Source organism: Sander vitreus, chromosome 23, assembly GCF_031162955.1.
Source record: "Sander vitreus isolate 19-12246 chromosome 23, sanVit1, whole genome shotgun sequence".
Taxonomy (NCBI): Eukaryota; Metazoa; Chordata; class Actinopteri; order Perciformes; family Percidae; genus Sander; species Sander vitreus.
In genome coordinates this window covers 19,546,914-19,559,827 of record NC_135877.1, presented here as the reverse complement: position 1 = coordinate 19,559,827, position 12,914 = coordinate 19,546,914, and positions in this window count along the sequence as shown.

Below are 12,914 nucleotides of genomic sequence, written 5' to 3'. Positions count from 1 at the left end.
ACCCCCCCCCCACACACACACACACACACACACACACACACACACACTTCTTTCCCACAAAACCCCCGCATCCTCCTTCCCTACAGTACCCACCTCTGCCTCCTCCCTCCATCATCTCCCCAGGAGGCTGCAGAGGCCCTGTACATCCCCGATAAGGCCTTCTCAGAGGGACAAAGGAGGAAAGGGGGGGTAGGATGGGTGTTGGTGGTGGTAGAGGAGGGGGGAGGGGCTTCAGGGTCACCTCAATGGCGCGCTCCTGATAGCGCTATCAGCTTATGCTAATCACCAGCTAAGTGTTTCAGGACGAGAGCGAGCGGCGGTGCGCTATCCTAAAACATGCGCCGCCTACTTAACCTGCGCCATATCACGATGAGCCCCGGCTCATTCAAACAGCCGGCGCTCTTTATTTAAAGAGTGACAACAGTGACGAGAGGGTCCAAATTGATTAATCGTGTCACAAATTGATGTTAAGCGCCATCGCAGATACAGCACCTCTCTTTTTTTTTGTGACCAACTTGGCTTTTTGAGGGTATTGTTCTGCCAATAATGGCGAGGATGGGAGGGGTGTCGGAGCCGCTTTGGCTGTCTGACTGGATTGCGTGAATACAGAGCGGGCGTGTAATGTAATGTAAGGCGCCATTGTTACCTGGGCTTACTGTACATGACAGGTGGAAGATAAAGAAGTGTGCAGGCCAAGCTCCCCTCAACCTATATTTCAAGATGAAAAAGTTGGCTGATAAACGCACCTCAGGAACAGAAGATTTAGATAAAAGTCTGCAGTGAAAGTAGAATGGGAGACGTCAGTGTCGGTGCATTTACCTGCCGCCCAAAGAGAAGGATGAGACCTTTTGCTCGATCACTTCAGTGCATTCATCTTGAATCTTTCAAACCTGCTCTACCTCTCCACCGTCTTTTTCTAACTCTAATTTATGATCATCTAACCCTCCGTCTTCCCCTGCTTTTAATACAACTTCATCCTTCTGTAACTTCATAACTTTATCTGCCAAGTGCGTAGGTTTAGGTTCAGAAGTAAGGGGGTGGGCGGTTGTGAAGGAAGTATTCAAATCTTTTACTTAAGTAGCAAAGGTAGCAATACAACAAAGTAAATCTGTCTGAGTAAAAGTCCTGCATTCAAATTCTTACTGAAGTAAAAGTACAAAAGTAGCATCAAAATTAAAGTGGCTATATGTCAGTTTGTGTTGATTTCTTTGGTTACTTATATTATCTTTTATTACTCAAGTGTATACATTTCTCCAGTTTGCACATTCTTAACTTGCACTATTTACATTTGCACTCTTTACTGTTATTATTATTGTTGCTTTATTTTTCACATGCTGCCTTTTAAAATTGTTTTATTTTTATTTTGTATATTTGTACTATATATTATAGATTTTACATTGTTCGGCATTCTGTGGACAGCAAAGGAGGAATTTCATTGTACAGGGAAACATGTTTCCTTACTGTGCATATGACAATAAAACTTTGAACTTGAACTTTCAGCGGTAGTGTTTGTACCACACCTGCTGTCGTGAAGGTCTAGGAGTTAGCATTACGGGGAGGTCATATAGTTGCGATGAATGTTTTTTACTCAGACCGATAATCATTCATTTACAATAAGAGAATATGTTGCAGATGCATTGTTGCATTTCAAGGGTTGCATACGGTAACTTAGCCTACTTTGGACGTATCGTGAGCTAAACTGGGTAACGTTATCACTGTCACCGTGTCACGAGCTAAAACATTAAGAGTTTGTTGTAGCAACCAACGTAATAAGAACTTGTGAAAAGAAAAGAGCAGGCCAACACAAACACGGACTAAAAGGAATGAAACGTCCGCGCTAAATGAAGGGGGTGACGTAATTTAATGTCAGCTACTGACGTCCAACCACATCGCGTAATCTAAAGTTATTTTATGAATGAAATTGACATATTACATACCTGAGGGCCAATTCATGGTCGGTTTTGAATCATTTACAATCCCATCTGTTGAAAGCCCGACCGATTGTGACTCGGTTTTCGCCCGTTGTCTTTCACTTTCCCTTTTAACTTTTAGTTGTTCTTTGTTTAATTTACTTCTTTTCTGTGATGGTCCTGCCCCAGTATCAGCCATAACTATAACAGATAACTTCTAAAATAAAATAAAAATACAATTAGGCCTATATAAAGACATCTCCTGCTACCCTTTACCTGTCTGTGACCTGTCAGAATGTGTTACTGTAGCCCCGTCTACCTGCCGTAAATCATTTTGTGAATTTGCGGGAAAACTCGGACCTGCATGTATGAAAATAGCGTTCTTTTCGCTGTTTTTGTCTCGTTTGCTGTTACAGGGCATTTCTGATCATCAGATAGAAATTTACACAGTTCCAGAAACATTTAAAAGTTACATATAGTCACTTTAACTTAAAGTACAAAAAGTAAAAGTACTGCAGAATGGCCAATTTCAGAATCAGACATATTATAATATTAGATCATAATTATTGATGCATTCATGTGTTCATCACGTTAATCTTGCAGCTAATTTTATTAAGTTTATATGCTGCTGGGTAGCTTAACTTATAATAATATATCATAATAATCTGAATCTGCAAAGTAACTAAAGCTGTAAAATAAATGTAATGGAGTAAAAAGTACAGTATTTACCTCTGAATTGTAGCAGAGAATACAAATACTATACCTCAAAATTGTACTTAGTGCAGTACTTTGAGTGCTTGACAAAAAATGTACTGTCAGTGCAAATTTAGGAGATCCAGATGAGCATAGTGTAAAGTCAACTCAACAATTCCTGCTCAGGTCTTTCACATTAAAAGCCTCAGCAAGCATAATCCTTGTCTGCCTTTAATGTGAAAAATCTGCAGGAAGTGCAGTGTTTCAACAGCAGTTTAACAGCGAAATAATATATTCAAACTAGCATTTATTTAATTGTTATTTTTGAGACCTATTTGAATCCTTTGATTTTAAAGTCGTAAAAGTCGGAGGGACAAAAGTAGGATTTGGAAAAGTGAAGTGGACATGATCCCCCGTCAACCCCCCCCCGTCCCCTGTGGAAATTACGCCCTTGCCATCTTCTGACAACCAGCTTTCCCGGTAAACTCTGAAAAATGAAGTTTGGTGCAGCGCCATATCTTCTCCTTGCTCCCCTGTCCATCTGTGTTTTTGCCTCCTTCCCCTCAGTCTCTACTGTTTAGATAGAGGAGCTTTGGGGAACCCGGGGGACAGGAGGTGAGGTCCACAGATAGAGGGCCCCATTGTGGTCCAACGGGAAATGCATTGTAGCTGGATTTGTCCAGTTTTATGTAAAAGCAATACTCTTTTCACCTGAACTAATACAAGCTGTGGCGTAAGCCCCTTACTGCCATGTGCTGCATTTTTCCCCTAATCTCTCTGGATTCAGCAGCGTCCCCACATACCTCAGGGCAATCACTGATAAAGCCTTAACTCTATACTACTCTCCCTCTCTTTCTCTCTCTCTCTCTATACACACCCAGCCTCCTTTACAGTCTCTCGCACGTCTGCCTTTTCCCCTTCCTCCTCTTTTCTCTTTCCCAGGACACCGATGAAGCAGCCTAGCAAAAAATTAAAGTGATCAAGAGATTTAGAGGAACGAAGAGAAAATCACTTTGTGAATTCCATCTCGGAGAGGAGATGAGAAATGTTGAGGGGAAGAAGAAAAATGAGGAGAGTGAGAGAGAGGCAGTGGGATTTCTGAACTAAATCAACTTCAGCATCGTCTGCTATTATGGGACTACACACACCATGTTCAGCTAAACGCAGATCTCATTCCAACAGTATTAATTACAGAGTGTCTTATTTTTTTTCCCTTGACACCTTGAATTAAAAAAGATAATACAAGGCACAGTCATTACATTAATCACATATAACCAACCAGTCTTCATACAACCAAATACATGGTTTGAGTATTTTCTGACCTGTCCCCTCTATGGGCAACCACCATTTTTTTTCTTAAACTGAACTAGTTGTTTTGGTGCCTAAACTTAACTGCAAGGGTTAGGGTTAGGAGTTACACTCTAGACATGACGGACAGAAAGCGAGCTGTGCCCAGCATGCCTTTCGGTTGTGTAACAGTTAATAGGGGTCCCCTATCAATACACTACACAACGTGTACATAATACGCACGACTAATAAATATGTACCGTAGATCTCAAAAGTTCGCACTCAAAACTGCACTTCCTTTCATCGGTTGGATGAAATCAAAGACAGACACACAGACAGACAGACAGACAGACAGATAGACAGACAGACAGACTCCTTGAATTTTAGTCAGATGGGATATTTTGATCCAGGATTGGAACTTGCAGGGCATTTGGTGTGGATTAAAAAAAAAAAAAAACACACACACAAAAAAGTAATTATACAATATAATATCATCTGCATGAATTAAACTGAACTTTTAGTGCTACACCATCCTGTGGTGCATCCCTCATGAGATTATAAAACACCTTGTTTACAGTACACCAATTCCCCTTGTACAAAGAAACAGCCTACAGCTGTGCTGATCTCACCAGTCTAAACTGAAAGTAAATGCATGAACAAAGGAGGAAAAATCATGATACATACATTATGCAAAAGTTACTGATACAAAGCTTTTCTTCCACATTTCCATACTTTCTATTAATATCTTTCAAGGCTTTCAAAAAAAAAAGCTTTGTACGTGAATACAGTATATTTCAAATTATATTTAACATTAATCTTCTGCATGTATATTCGTACTACGGCTTTTGTGTAACATCTGCTTTCTACACCTGACCGACATCAGCTGATTGAGGAAAAGCTCAAGAGCTCAAGATGTAAAAAAAAAATAAAAAGGACAGATGGCATTTTTATTACAAGCCTAATCCAGCATTTAAGCTGCTCTAATATCTCTGAGACGTATTTTGCCCGTTCTCCTGAGATTTCTTTAGATTTTAAAGTTCTGTTGTTCTGGTGTCTCCATCAGGCATGTTTAACTATGGACAGGTAGGAAGGCGCCGGTCTCCCATCAACCATGATCTGTCAAAGCAATTTGAGTTCTCACGGAAGCTACTGTAGGCCCTCCTCTGAAGCAACCAAAAGCACATAGCACTGACAGGATCTTTATTCAAATGAAGATCCTGTCAAGAGAGATTAACTGTTCACGAGCCCACACAGGGATCTCTTTGCCAAAAACTGCAGATATTATACCACTGAATCGTGCTTTAACATCACGTTTTGTTCTCAGAGGTCTTCCTCCCTTTCCTGTTCTTGAGCATGACTTTTAAAATTGTTACTTTCTCTTGTTTTTTTTCTATCTTCTCCTAATCTACGTCAGGCTTGTCTTGCCGTTGCATGTTTCTCGAACTGGAGGAGTCTTGTCAGGGAAGGCTGGGACAGTTCACTGCTGAAGGGAACTGAATTTCTCCTCTCTGAATTTAGGCATAAGAATGCAAAATCTTATTTCTCCTTCACCTTGTCCTTGCTTTGGTCCCTTCTCTTCCTCCTCTCTCCCGCTCTGGTTTTATCTCGTCCTTGCGCTCGTCCTCTCCCTCATCCTCCCTCCTTATAGTAAAGGCTCAAGTGTCCTTTGAAGCCATTTTTTGTTCTCAGTTTCTTTCTATACTGTTTCAGGTTGAACAGCAGGTGTATGCACAAGACACACCAAACACAGGCGGAAATATGTCTGTATATGGTTAAAGCCACTTTTTCAAAACTAATGCAACAGTATTGTCTGCGTATTCAATACAAGTCAAATACTTTTCTTTTTCATATCATATCAAGTATCATATCATTTTATCCCCGTGCTCTTGGGATCACTTCAGACATGTCACAGTCTGCAAGGTTGAAATTTGGATTTGCATTTACATGACATTCCAGGGTAGATTTGTCAATAGTATCAGATTTATTACATTTATATGTTTCTGATGTGTGTATTTCTGATATTGTTCGAGTGTTTTGGGCTAGTTTTGGACTGATAATACTAAATATCAGACTGATGCGTCTCTTATTAAAGGTGCAGTAGGTAAGACTTATAAAACTAACTTTCTGTCATATTTTCTGAAACTGACCCTATGTTCCAGTAGAACTACATGAAGCAGGACATTAAAAAAAAATCCAGCTCCTCTGGCTCCACCTACAGCCTGTAGTGGGATTTACAAAAATCCACCGCTCCCTGTTCAGATGCACCAATCAGGGCCGGGGGGGTGTCTAACTGCGTGTCAATCACTGCTCATGCACACGCATTCATTCTCCCTTGTGGGGGGAGGGGCTTAGGAGACCGTTTTGGGCTTTAGTGGAAAGGGGGGAGGGACTGAGAAGTTGTTGATGTTCAAATTATTTGGCTAAGTCCTGGATCTTCACAATCCTACCTACGGCACCTTTAAAGTTGTAGCACATAAACTGAGATGTCTGACTCCGATTCTCCACTGGGCACGTCTGTTTTGTTCCGTCCTCCGCCACGCGCCATACCACACCGGGCGCGTCTCAGAAGCGGCGCGTCTTGCTGCTCGACTCGCAGATTATATTGACTCTACAAGTACTTTACAGAAAAATCGTGTGTCTATTAATAGCTAGTATCTACCTTCCACTCCAGGCACTCCTGCAATTAAACTCCATGCCTTCTCTTTTCTTGTGTTGGCGCAGCAGGCAATGCGAAGAAGGGGATACGATGCTACAAAGCGGACCAATCCCAGTTGTTGTGGTGTGCAGCAGCGCGATGTGTAGTTACATTACTGTTGAGGTGAACGCCAGGCCACAGCGAAGATTCAACGCATAAGTATAAATCAGCCTTTAATCAGTCAATGCGTTTTTTGTGCTAATTTTCCTCCAACATTTGACGATATTTTCCATACACCCAGTCACTTCTTCTCTTCCCTTCATTCCTCTACATGAGGATTCAGTTCAGTTCTCTCTCCTCTGTTTTCTGTTTGAGTGAATTGATAAATTGTTCAGGCCATTCAATGTCAGAAAGTAGGGAAAAGTGTTCATCACAATTTTCTGGAGTCCCAAGTGACATTTTCAAATAGTCTTTTTTGTCCAATCAGCAATCCACAGCCACTGTCACTCAATTAAATGAATCATAATTTCACCACTAAAGATGATAAACCTGTCAGAAAGAAGAATCTGAAAGCTGTTTGTTGCACTTAAAGAACTGCCTTTAAAAGTTCCCTTGTTTTCTTCTCAACAAATACAGTTATGTTTCACATTCAGTGTCCCTCATCAAAGCCCAGGTTTGTTAATAATAATAATAATGAATGCCTTTACTTTCTGATAAAAACATTTTGAAAATCTCGAACCTTAACTATCTTCTTCTTCTTCCCCGCCCTTTGCTGGTGCATAGCTGCATTTCTTGATACATTACCTTCAACAACTGTGTGAAACCATCAGCAGGAATGTATTTCATTTCGTGCAAATATGTGTCTAGCACCGAACACGAGATACAAAAAAAAAATTGGACCCAATCCCACATTGTTCGTTAACTCTGCTAGTGGTCAGAAATTCCACACGGTGCCTTTAATAGAGTAGATTTAAGAAAACAAATAAAAAGGATATATAGTGGTAATAAAGTGTAGAGGCTGGTAGAGGTTGCTGATTTTCTTTATCAGTCTTTGTTGTAATTACACAAATGTATCAAAATGAATGCAGTGACAATTTATTGATGCTAAAACAGGGGAAGGAAGAAACTGTGCGTGTCGTGGGAGGGAAGCTACGACGGTGTGTGTGTGGGCGGTGTGTGTGTGTGTGTGTGTGTGTGTGTGTGTGTGTGTGTGGGGGAAGCCGTGCATCCACATATCACTGCTCTCCATCAGAAAATTTCTATCAGCAGATAAAACAAGGAGGAACAACACCTCGGACAAGATACGCCTACACTAATCTCCAACACTTATCAACATTTCCCTGCTAATATCTGCTACTCTAGTTTTCCCTCCAACCCCTCCACCCCTCTCACTGAGACCCTACTGCCCCGCCCCACCCCTCCCAGAACACACACACAGACACACACATTGCCCCAACTCTTCTCCCACCACGCCATTGTGAGCTCCGGGCCGCCCTAGCAATGTGTTGCCGTGTGATACTGAGAGAGGGCAATTCAGCTCCTCATAAAGACCAGGCTATAATCTCCTCCCAACGACAGGTCCACCTACCCCACCCACGCACTCCCGCACGCACGCACACCTCCACGTACACACCACCTCGCCGTGTCCTCGCCACGCTACCCCTACACACATACACGGTGACAACTTAAAGCCGCACCCAGAATGACACGCACCATTATAAATAGTCTAATCTATATGGTAATAGTGTTGTATTCTACAAGCAGAGAATAGGGATAAGATAACATTGTGACTTCGGGGTTTGTACTGCCTTCTATGGTAATTGTTATCAAAGGTTATTTGGGATGACATCGGTGGCTCCTTGTGATTGGCTGGGCCCTGTTATTTACGATATGAATTATGATAACCATGATGTCTCTCTGCTCCTTTCCCTCGCTGCTGCCTCGCCGGCCACCAGATACAATAAATTGCTATCGTTAATCACGGCGCTTTGTTCTGCCATGATTACCCCTCCACCGCAGTAAGAGTTTTATTTAAGGGAGAATATGGATTTGTCATCCTTCTGGCGGCAAAATGAAACTGACAATATTTTATGTCCTGACATTTAATTTGTAAAAGCGGACGCAGGCTGCATTTGCATTTTATGACACTCTCCTTCTCTCTCTCTCTCTCCATCTCTCTTCCATTGATCTATCTCTCCTCCCTCCTCCTCGATGTCTTCCTCTCCTTTTTATACATAGAGTGGAGGTGACATTTGTGGATCAGGTTGGGGCTGGAACGAGAGCAGAGGAAAGGAAAAGGCGAGGCGATGAATGCTTTTGAATGTCGGCCAGAGTTTACGTGTTTTATCTGCATGCTGTTATTTTGCTTGAGCACATCGCCTGGCCAACAAAATGAACTAAAAATAGTTGAGTTAGCAAATCAGTGTTGTGGATTTACATAACACTGTACTGAAATGTGATTCTCTTATCTCAGCGGTGTCAATACCCTTTTCAAGATGATTATCTGTTTATTGACAGTTGGATATTAATATTTAAGATGTTGCCTGATGTGGAAGATCATGGAACTGCTGTGAGTTGGGTTGAAAGGGAAATCCACTGTTTGGTACAAAATAGGAAGAGGCAGTTATTCTTTTAGTGCAAACTAAAGCTTTTATAGATATATTTCTATTGGCAGCTGAGGGGAAAATAATTTCTCACAGGTTTATCATGCCACTGGACAGAGAGCATCATAATTGGCATGATTTTGTATGTCGTAACTTATCTCGTTTTCATGGTTTAGTTAGTTACTGTGAGTATGATATGATACCATAGAAAAAGGCAAAAAAAGGGTAGGGGCTCTTTACTATCGTATATATTTATTTTTATATACCTACAAAAAGTGTCACAGTGTAGAACCAAACTTTTTTTCTATTTGCATTTTTCTTTATTATGTGTTTGTCCTTGTAACTTTCATTAATTTTTCTTTAGTCGATTCGGTTGTGTATACATCTTATTATACAATGCGCTGTGATGTTCATGCTGTGGCTGACTGTTAGGGTGGAAGGTAAAGGAGGTGATGTTCCCGGTTCAGTTTGTCTGTCAGCAGGATTACGGCCCAATTTTCATAAAACTTAACGGAAAGGTGTAGCATGGGCCAAGGACGAACCCATTCAAGTGTGGAGCGGATACGAATTACGGGTGGGATCATAGACTGTATAAAACAGGGGTAGATACACAAATTATTTTTCACTTTCGTTAACATTGCAAGAGCTGCGTCCTCCGGGTGCCCTTTTAGTTTTGTGTGTTGTTTTAAGTAAAAAAAAAGACTATAAACTATAAAGAAGAATCATTCCTTTTTTGTGTACAAAAACAAATTTTTTGCACTTTAAGAGCATCTTCTAGGTTTTTTTCTTGTGTTCGCAGCCTTCTAATGTCACGTTTAATAACAGGTAAAAAGCAGACAAGAGATAAAAAAAAATAAGCTTTTATCAAGAGATAAAATATTTTTATCTTAGACAAGAGATAAAGAATTATGTAGAATTCAGGACTTCAGGTGGGAACATTTACCATTCTACATTAATGGGTCATTCGAATGGACTTTTCTTGTGAAAATGGTAAATACGACCCTCCTTGAAAGCATCATAACACACAGTAGTTAAAAAAAAAACACAGAACTTTCCTTTAAATATCAACAATGTGTCAATACTAATTAAGAAGGTGTTAATGAACAGATCTACTGCTGTTTACTGTTGTACTGCCATAGGGATCCATATTTAAATTGTCTACATGCACACACACACACACACACACACACACACACACACACACACACACACACACACACACACACAGTGAGGGCTCTCAGCAAGATAACATGTGAAGTCGAGCTATTTCCTTTTCCTGTTTGTGTGGTGCCAGGCGAGCCACCCTGCTGCCACCGAGGAATGTTGATAATGCTGGCCCTGGGCTCTAACGCACACACACACACACACACGCACACGCACACGCACACACACACACACACACACACACACACACTAACAGACGACGCCCATGTTATTCCACCAACGGCAAAAAACTTAATACATGTAAACATGACGGGGAATAAACTCCTTGAAAAACAAGAAAAGCCTCCAGAGGAGACTACACTTTGAATGACTTTGACCCAGCATTGCCTTAGCTGACTTGAACACACACACACACACACACACACACACACACACACACACACACAGACACACTCGATAGCGTCCCTCGCTTTCTCTCAGCTCCACCTTCCTCTCCCTTTCCTGACCTTCCAGTGCAGGGTGGATGGAAAGAGACAGCGAGCCCACTGGAACCTTGGGCTGAGTTATTCAGGAGTGAGCTTTGAATAATTGTCCCGCAATATGAGTGTCTCTGATTAATTGCCTGAGATAAGGTCTGCTTTCCTCCCCACTCCTCCCATCTGTACTTTCCCCCCCATCCCTCTCCAGCTCCCAGGCCTGCCTGAGCTCCCATAATCAGCCCGGACTACTGAGAGAGAGAAACTATTTAACTGACCCTGTCATCTTGGAGCACGATGATGGCTGTCCTAATTACTCAACAATAACAAAGGCCCTCATTTAGCTCTGACGGCTGCCTGCAATCAGCAGTTCTATGAATAACTTAACAAATAGGAATGAGGGGCAAAAAAAAACGTATTTACAGGCACATTAATTCAAGGCCAAAAGACAATACGTGTCACCTCCAGCTAACTCTGGATTCAGGTGACAATCAGTAGGTATATGTGTGTGTGTGTGTGTGTGTGTGTGTGTGTGTGTGTGTGTGTGTGTGTGTGTGTGTGTAGGCATGTCTGTGTGCATGTAAAGCCTTACACAGGCATATGAGTTATAGTTTGACTAATCAAACATAAGTATTAGTCTAATAAAAGACGTAATAAATGTGTATACACAAAGGGGTTCATGAGAATTTTAGGATTTGGCACAAGAACTGCAATAATTGTGGCTTAAGACAGACGCAGTGATATTTAAAAATCCAGCGTCCTGTAAATTGGCTAATGTGTCGACAAATGCAGGTTGTCATGTAAATTTGACCGTTTTAAATTTGACCGTTTACTTTAATTAGTTGTAGTAACACACTTTGCCCTGCATTTATAATAAATATAAGTACTGAGGTGTTATAGCTAACTTAAACTATACAAAGTAAAAGTACAAATGATGCATGGTCCGTCTCAGAATATTACGACATACAGTATATTGGATTATGATTATTGATTAATTAAAGTGTAATGTTATAGATGGTCAAGGTGGAGCTAATTGTTAAATGGCATGGGTGATATTTCATGATAATCCCGAATCTCCAAAATGTCAATTTATCATGAGCTCAGAAAAACAGCCCCGAGACAGATAATTATTTTAACACTAACATTAGCCTTACTAAACGTCAGGTCTTTGGCGGGTAAATCATTTTTAATCAATCTTGACCTTATGTTTTTAACTGAAACCTGGTTAGACCATAATAACAGTGATGCTGTTCTTATAGAGTCAGCTCCCCCTAACTTCAATTTGGAGGTGGAGTCGCCATTTTGTTTAAAGTCAAATATCTTATGGAAACTTTGCTTCTTTTGAATATGTGGCTCTTCATCTAAGGTCCTCCCCTCGACCTATATTTCTAATTATCTACAGGCCACCTAAATACTGTGCATCCTTCTTTGATGACTTTAGTGAATTGCTGTCTATAATCTGTATTAACTTTGACTGTGTAATTATTGCTGGTGATTTCAACATTCATGTTGACAACCCCCAGGATAGAGGGACAAAAGAACTGAGTTGCATTTTTGAGAACTATGGACTGACTCAGCATGCGACAGAGCCCACACACAACAAGGGGCACACTCTGGACTTGATTATCTCGAAGGGTTTGAACATTTCCAAGGTTGTGGTGACTGAAGCTGCTCTCTCTGATCATTCCTTTAATGGCACTATCTCTGTGCACAAAAGTGTCCAAACAAAGTTAATAAAAAAACGTATATACAGTATATCACTGACAACACCAGTGAAACATTCATTCAGCTTTTCTCGTCCACACACCCGCCCTCTCAGGGGTCTCAGTCACTGAGCTTGTAGACAATTTCAATTGTAAAATTACAAATGTTATTGATGCCATTGCTCCCATTAAGGTAAAAACTGTCTCTGATAAGAAAAGATCTCCATGGAGAAACGCCATACTGGTAAGAACAGAAAAAAGAGAGTGTCGAAAAGCAGAACGCAGGTGGCGAAAAACTAATCTCCAGGTCCACTACAACACCTATAAAGAGAGACTTCGCATTTATAATTTGGAACTGAGGAATGCAAGGCGGTCCTTCTTCTCGGACATTATTGCCAAAAACAATAATAATTCACGTGCTTTGTTTGCTACTGTCGATAGGT